This window comes from Macrobrachium rosenbergii, chromosome 7 (genome assembly GCF_040412425.1).
Source record: "Macrobrachium rosenbergii isolate ZJJX-2024 chromosome 7, ASM4041242v1, whole genome shotgun sequence".
Lineage (NCBI taxonomy): Eukaryota > Metazoa > Arthropoda > Malacostraca > Decapoda > Palaemonidae > Macrobrachium > Macrobrachium rosenbergii.
This window is the reverse complement of record NC_089747.1, coordinates 56,187,767-56,195,886: the sequence shown is the minus strand read 5'-3', so window position 1 is coordinate 56,195,886 and position 8,120 is coordinate 56,187,767.

The window sequence follows — 8,120 nt, the reverse complement described above, 5'->3', positions numbered from 1 at the left end:
CCATTAGATTTACCTAGCTTGTTGATCCCACGAAAACTTCACGTTAATGAAACTTCAGATCAAATAATAATATAAAATTATATTATTATTATTATTATTATTATTTTTCAGAGAATAAACCCTATTCATATGACACAAGCCACAGAGAGGCCATTGATTTGAAATTCAAGCTTCCAAAGAATATTGTGTTTATTAGAGGAAGTCACAGGTAAAGGGAAGTCCATACACATGTATGCACACACACACACACACACATATATATATATATATATATATATATATATATATATATATATATATATATATATATATATATATATATATATATATAATTATATACATTGTTACGATCCGTGTTAGTTTGTAGGAAATAGTTCTTTCCAAAACAACTGCTTGGGGTTATTACCTATTCTACAAATACCATAGTTCCCCTAATTATATGCCAATATTACTGTTACAGCAGGTGACGGTGGAGGTGTGAGATATACTTCAGGCGGGACACGGAACTCTGCAGTAGAAGAGGGTGGACGTTCTAGTATTTGTGCGTTGCGAGTGTGATTTTGGCTATACTTCGGTGATCGTCCTGGGAATCGTGCATTGTTGGCTACGAAGGTAGCGAATCTATGGTGACAGTGCGCGCTTTGTGGGAAGCTGAATGCTTCAATGAACTTGCACGGTATACATTCCCGAACGATGTAGTTGATGAGGATTCGTCTCAACGAGGAAGTTAGCCCTGTTGTTGACTGTTGATAGCGACCATGTGATTTGTCCCTCTTGCAGATGTTCCAGTGGGGTGTCCCCCTGATCATTTGGATCAGTATTATTAATTATATAATACTTGCCTCACCTCCGTTTAAGAAACTGTAACTCTCATAATTTCATTGTCTAGTTAACTATTGTAACTTTCAGTTGGATTGTTTTGTAACGTTTTTCATTACTTCGTTTATACGTTTATGGGTTTTTCTTTGTTAATAATTATTTAAAATGTTTTTCGTATGTTTTATTATTCTACTCTAATGCTTCTGCTGAAGATCATTATTATTAAAGCTCAAGCTATATATATAAAGTGATAAAAGGACTATAAATTAAATATGTTATGCTCCTGAATCTGGCGGCAATAAACTTTTAAGTATTTAAGAATTGGTCCGTAAACATATTTTTTGGCATCCCCAGCGGGATCTTCAGCAGTGTCATTGGGTTGGATGGTGTAATTAATGGGAAAAACATGGAAATGGAAACTAGTGAAGATGCCGCTCGCTTTCTTAGTAGAGACAATTGGCGTAGTAAATTGTTTACTATTAAAAAGTCGGAACTGCTGGTCGTGTCGGATTATTTACAGTTGGAGTTTACGGTTAGTAGTACTAATGATGACATAAGGAAAGGTATCATAGTGCATCTTGTTCCGGGTGAAGATGGCGATGACTTCAAGCTTGTCGAGGAAGAAATCGACGAAAACTGTGAGGTGGTGAAACTTCGACTGAAACTGGATTTGAAAAAACTCGAGTTTGAAGATGAACAGAAGCGGCATGAACATAAACTTAGTATGAAGCAGTTAGAAAATGAACAGCAGAAACGTAATCATGAGTTGGAATTGGCCAGGTTGACGGGTTCCCGATCTCTATTTCTGGCAATGAAGATTCCTGTATGTTGAAGTACATACCAAAGTTTGACGAGAGTGACGTTGTAGAATTTTTCTGCTTTGAGAAGGTAGCAAAATTTCAAATGGAGTAAGGATGTGGGGCATTCATGGCTCAGACTGCTTTTTCCGGGAAGGCTCTAAAGGCTTGGGCTTCTCTGTCGTTGGAAGATAGTAAAGATTATGCTAAAGTGAAAGAAGCCATTTTAAGGATTTATGAGATGGTTCCTGAAGCCTACGGAGTAAAATTTCGTGTTAGTCGAAAATCCTCCAATCAAACTTTTGTGGAGTTTGCTCGTGAAATGGAGAAACATTTTGAAAATTGGTTGAGATCCAGCAATGTCAAGAACATTGTTGCCAGCGAGTCTAAGTTTGCGGTTGTTGATACTCTTCCCATACCTGAGGTTGATGTTGTTTTGGCAAATGATCTTGCTCAAGGTTTGGTCTTCCTAAATCCATCCAGTCTGATCGTGGAACTAATTTTTTATCAAAACTATTGCTGCAGCAGTTTAAGAATTTTGGAATTGAGCATAAAACTTCTACCCATACCATCCAGAGTCACAAGGAGTTGTAGAAAGATTCCACCAAACTTTGAAGGCAATGATTCGGAAGATGTGCAATGAAAAGCAGCAGTTCGTGGAGCTCACCAATTGTAGTGGTTGCAAAGGAGAATGGACAAAGTCGATTATGCATTGATTATCGCAAAGGTCAACAAAGCAACAAAGGCAGATTCTTTTCCTATTCCACGTGTTGACGATTGCATTGATAAGCTAGGAAATTCAAAGTTCATTACGAAAATTGATCTCCTAAAAGGATATTACCAGGTCCCTTTGACTAATCGAGCAAAAGAGGTATCTGCATTTGTGACAGCTGATGGTTTGTATCAATTCGAAGTGATGCCCTTTGGTATGCGGAACGCCGCTGGGGAATAAAAAATTGTATTGTTTATATTGATGATATCATCGTTTATTCTAATGACTTTGAAACCCATCTGTTGATTTTGGAGGAATTGTTAACTGCTCTGTCCAATGCTGGTTTGGTAATTAATCTCAGTAAATCTGTCTTTTTGTGAAGCTACTGTAACATTTTTTGGGGCATGTAGTTGGGAAAGGTGAAGTACTTCCTAAAGAGGTTAATGTTGCAAAGATTAAGGAATTCCCTATACCTTCATCAAAGAAAGAATTGCAAAGATTCTTGGGAATGGGTGGTTACTACAGCCGTTTCGTTGCTAATTATTCAGATGTTGTTGCACCTTTAACCAACTTGTTGAGAAAGCATTCCAAATTTGTGTGGGATGACAAATGTAAAGAGTCATTTGAAATAGTTAAATGTGTGTTGACTTCTTGCCCCGTTCTCAGGGCACCAAACTTTGAACTTCCTTTTAGCCTAGCGGTAGATGCCTCGGATCAAGGGGTAGGTGCTGTTCTGCTGCAGGTGTGTGAGGATGGAATAAGTCATCCATTTTCATATTTTTCTAAAAAGTTAAATAAGCATCAGTTTAAGTATTCAGTGATAGAAAAAGAGGCTCTTGCTCTTATATTAGCTCTTCTGCATTTCGTAGCATATATTAGTGCTCAGAGTGGTAAAGTTATAGTATATACAGATCACAATCCACTGAAATACATCCAGCAGTTCAATAATAAAAACCGTAGACTTACCCGCTGGGCAATGTTTTTGCAGGATTATAATTTGGAAGTTATTCACATTCCGGGCAAAGATAACAATATACCAGATGCCCTGTCTAGAGTGTAATGATGTTATTCCACATATTTGCTTTGTATATGTAATTAATCTGCTTATTTTTCTATAGGAGATTTTGTAAGGTTCCCTATGTTTTTAGTCTGTAGATTGTATACTTTACTTGACTATTGTAAAGGAATTATTGTGTACAACTTTGTTTTTCTTTGCGGATGCTACTAAGGTTATTTTGCTTGCTAGCATTCACTTTACATAAAATCAATGTGATTTTTTGTTAAGGGTGGGGGTGTTACGATCCCGTGTTAGTTTGTAGGAAATAGTTCTTTCCAAAACTACTGCTTGGGGTTATTACCTATTCTAAAAATACCATAGTTCCCTAATTATATGCCAATATTACTGTTACAGCAGGTGACGGTGGAGGTGTGAGATATACTTCAGGCGGGACACGGAACTCTGCAGTAGAAGAGGGTGGACGTTCTAGTATTTGTGCGTTGCGAGTGTGATTTTGGCTATACTTCGGTGATCGTCCTGGGAATCGTGCATTGTTGGCTACGAAGGTAGCGAATCTATGGTGAAAGCGCGCTTTGTGGAAGCTGAATGCTTCAATGAACTTGCACGGTATACATTCCCGAACGATGTAGTTGATGAGGATTCGTCTCAACGAGGAAGTTAGCCCTATTGTTGACTGTTGATAGCGACCATGTGATTTGTCCCTCTTGCAGATGTTCCATTGGGGTGTCCCCCTGATCATTTGGATCAGTATTATTAATTATATAATACTTGCCTCACCTCCGTTTAAGAAACTGTAACTCTCATAATTTCATTGTCTAGTTAACTCTTGTAACTTTCAGTTGGATTGTTTTGTAACGTTTTTCATTACATCGTTTATACGTTTATGGGTTTTTCTTTTGTTAATAATTATTTAAAATGTTTTTCGTATGTTTTATTATTCTACTCTAATGCTTCTGCTGAAGATCATTATTATTAAAGCTCAAGCTATATATATAAAGTGATAAAAGGACTATAAATTAAAATATGTTATGCTCCTGAATCTGGCGGCAATAAACTTTTAAGTATTTAAGAATTGGTCCGTAACATACATACACACACACACACACACACACACACATATATATATATATATATATATATATATATATATATATATATATATATATATATATATATATATATATATATATATATATATATATTGCATGTAAAATTTCATCTATGTTTATAATTTGCATCATCTATTAGCAACAATGTCTTCTTCTGCAGTGCAATGTGTTCCGTAAGGTTTCCCGACTTAACAACAAATCAAAACAGAAAAGAAACTGTGTAACACCTTAACTAGAGTATAAATCAGTTGAAGAAAAACATTTAATGGAAAAGATAAGAGCAAGCGTGTACATTACCGACTTGGTAGGCAGAATGATAAAACGGAACGAATGTAAATGAAATGAAATCTTAAACAAACAAAAAATCATAGCTTTGGTTATTAAGATATAAGTAAGAAATTTAGGAAAATATAAAAACCTTAAGGTATCGTGTACAAAGAACATTTCCATGATGAATTTAGAATTCTTTATTCTTGTCTTCAGACAGAATATAATTAATCTCTCCTCAAACCTTGTTGACTTCCCTCGCATCTCGGAGGAGGATTCAATTCGAATCTTATTAAAGAGAAATTATTCTTTGGCCAAAATCCAAAAGACATGAGGGAAAAATTGCATGAGGCATACTGGTCGAAATGTCGCCATTACATTTGAAATGGGATTTCCTCGAAGATACACACACATATTATAATTATATATATATATATATATATATATATATATATATATATATATATATATATATATATATATATATATATATATATATATATATATATATCTATAAACTTTATTCTTACACAATTGTTCTGTACATTAATGCATTATATAATAGGACTATTAAAACTGGATGGTATCTATATAGATACTTATTCAGGAAAAGTTACAAGCTTTCTAGGACTAACAGTCCTGATTCTACGGATACCAGACGATGAGGACTGTTAGTCCTAGAAAACTTGTAACTCTTGCTGAATAAATATTCCGTTAGATACCATCCAGTTTAAATGAGGTCCTGTTATCTAACACACACATACACACACACACACATTATATATAGATATATATACAGTATATACATATATACATATATATATATATATATATATATATATATATATATATATATACATATATGTATATATATATGTTTGTGTTTGTGTGTATGTATATATATATATATATATATATATATATATATATATATATATATACATATATATATATATATATATATATATATATATATATATATATATATATATATATATATATATATATATATATATATATATATATATATATATATATACATATGTGTATATATATATGTTTGTGTGTGTGTATGTATGTGTATGTATATATATATATATATATATATATATATATATATATATATATATATATATATATATATTGCTACATGTGGGCTTTTGGCTAATGAGTTTGGCTAATTATTGTAATTTATGCAGCCCTGCTCTGCCGAAGACACATGTAAACTGTCAATTGAAGCTAAAGTTACCCCCAAAAGACAGACAATTACTTAATTGGATTAGGTCGCCAGTCAGAACTACATAGTGAATAACTGGATTAATTCTGTAACAAATAAATAACATCAAACCCCTTCGTTACCCACCTAGTCCCAACGAAGAAAAATGTGCTGTGATAGCAAGGGAAATTAAATGAACCACTCTGTCGACGTTGCACACAGTTAATTTTCCCTGCTTCAGTAAATAATAACGCAATGGTGTTCTTACTCTTGCAGCTACCACACACAAGTTTAGTATTGGTAAAGCTATTCTTCCAAAACAGTGGGGATATCAGGATCTAAGGCTTGCCTGAAATTTTACTTACGCTTGACTTTCCCTAATACCTGCTTACTGCACGGGAATAGCTTATGCAATTTCACTAGGCAATGATCATTATTCATACACTAGACTTCATAAAAGAAGTGCGGTTATACCAGGTTCTCGTAAATGGTGGAGGAAGGGGAAAAAATGGAAAATAAGTACAGAGGAAGAGTTGCCACCAATCTGCAATACTTGTCAATTCCAGGCTTACCATTTACGTGGGCTGTTTGCGCAATGCAACTGACGATCAGTATTCTTGAACAATGTGTATCGTCTATTCACTTAGGCAAAACAGACAGAATAAAGAACAAAGGACAGGGTTAGTCGGCGCATGAACGTGTGTGCTTCCTCCGACGGAGGGGTATCTCTCTTTGCCTTTTGTGGGTCAGGTCAGGGTGCTGTTGTTCCCGTCAGCAATGCTTGTATGTAGCCTCCAGCAGTCTGAAAATTTGACAAAACATCACCGAATGCGTAGAACAGGGAAAAAGGAAGCTTAAGAATACCTTCACTAGAGGCGATTTGGTAAAAACCCTCCCTGTGGGTTAGGTCCCCAATGGTAACCTATCCGCTACTAAAGGACGTTACTTTTTTGAAAACACAGTCTACCTCCCTGCCTGCATTCTTCTAGCTTCGACAGAGATGCTGTCCTGTCTTTGTTAGAATAATATCCATACTAAAATAATGCAGAGGGGCGAACAGCAGAACATTTTGTAAAAGATATATATATATATATATATATATATATATATATATATATATATATATATATATATATATATATATATATATATATATATATATATATATATATATATATATATATATATATATATATATATATATATATATATATATATATATATATATATATACATACACACACACTCAAAAAATTCTGAATGCAGATACAAAAGTAACCAATTTGCATCAGTAAATGTAATCATATATGCGCACGAACACACACACACACTCACATATCGCAGAGAATCTAAACGATAAGGAAGGTTGGAAGAGGAGGTTCATAGTTTCCAAGCTTTCAGAGGATCGTCTCTCTCCATCTTCAAGGAACCAAATAATGGAAATAACGCAACCATGTCATATGTGTATATAAGCACAAGATCGTGAACGGCTTTCTTCTCCTTATCCTGCCCTGTAACCTGGTCTCGTCCAGTTGCATTTGCGATGCCCCCGGGACGAGACATAATACCCATGTCACAAGCCAGGATTAGAAAAACGTTAGTCGTTGACGACCTTATGCTTATATCTACATCTGACATGAATGTGTTTTTTCATTATTTGGTTCCTTGATGATGGAGGAGACGACCCTCTGAAAGCATGGAAAGAAAGAATCTCTTCTTTTTGAAACTTCTACCATTTAGGTCCTCTAAGAAGCACACACAGACACACACATACTCACACATATATATATATATATATATATATATATATATATATATATATATATATATATATATATATATATATATATAATATATATACTGTATATAATTCATTGGTTAAAGTGTGAAAGTGAAATTGAAAGCTGTGCTGATTTCCTCCGTTATCTAGCGAGTAGTAATCTAATTTTTCCAAAGTTAATTATATGTATATATGTATATATATATATATATATATATATATATATATATATATATATATATATATATATATATATATATATATATATCCAAATATGAGATACACACAGACTCAGACATACATACATGCTTATATATATATATATATATATATATATATATATATATATATATATATATATATATATATATATATATACATACATACTTACATCCATAAGTA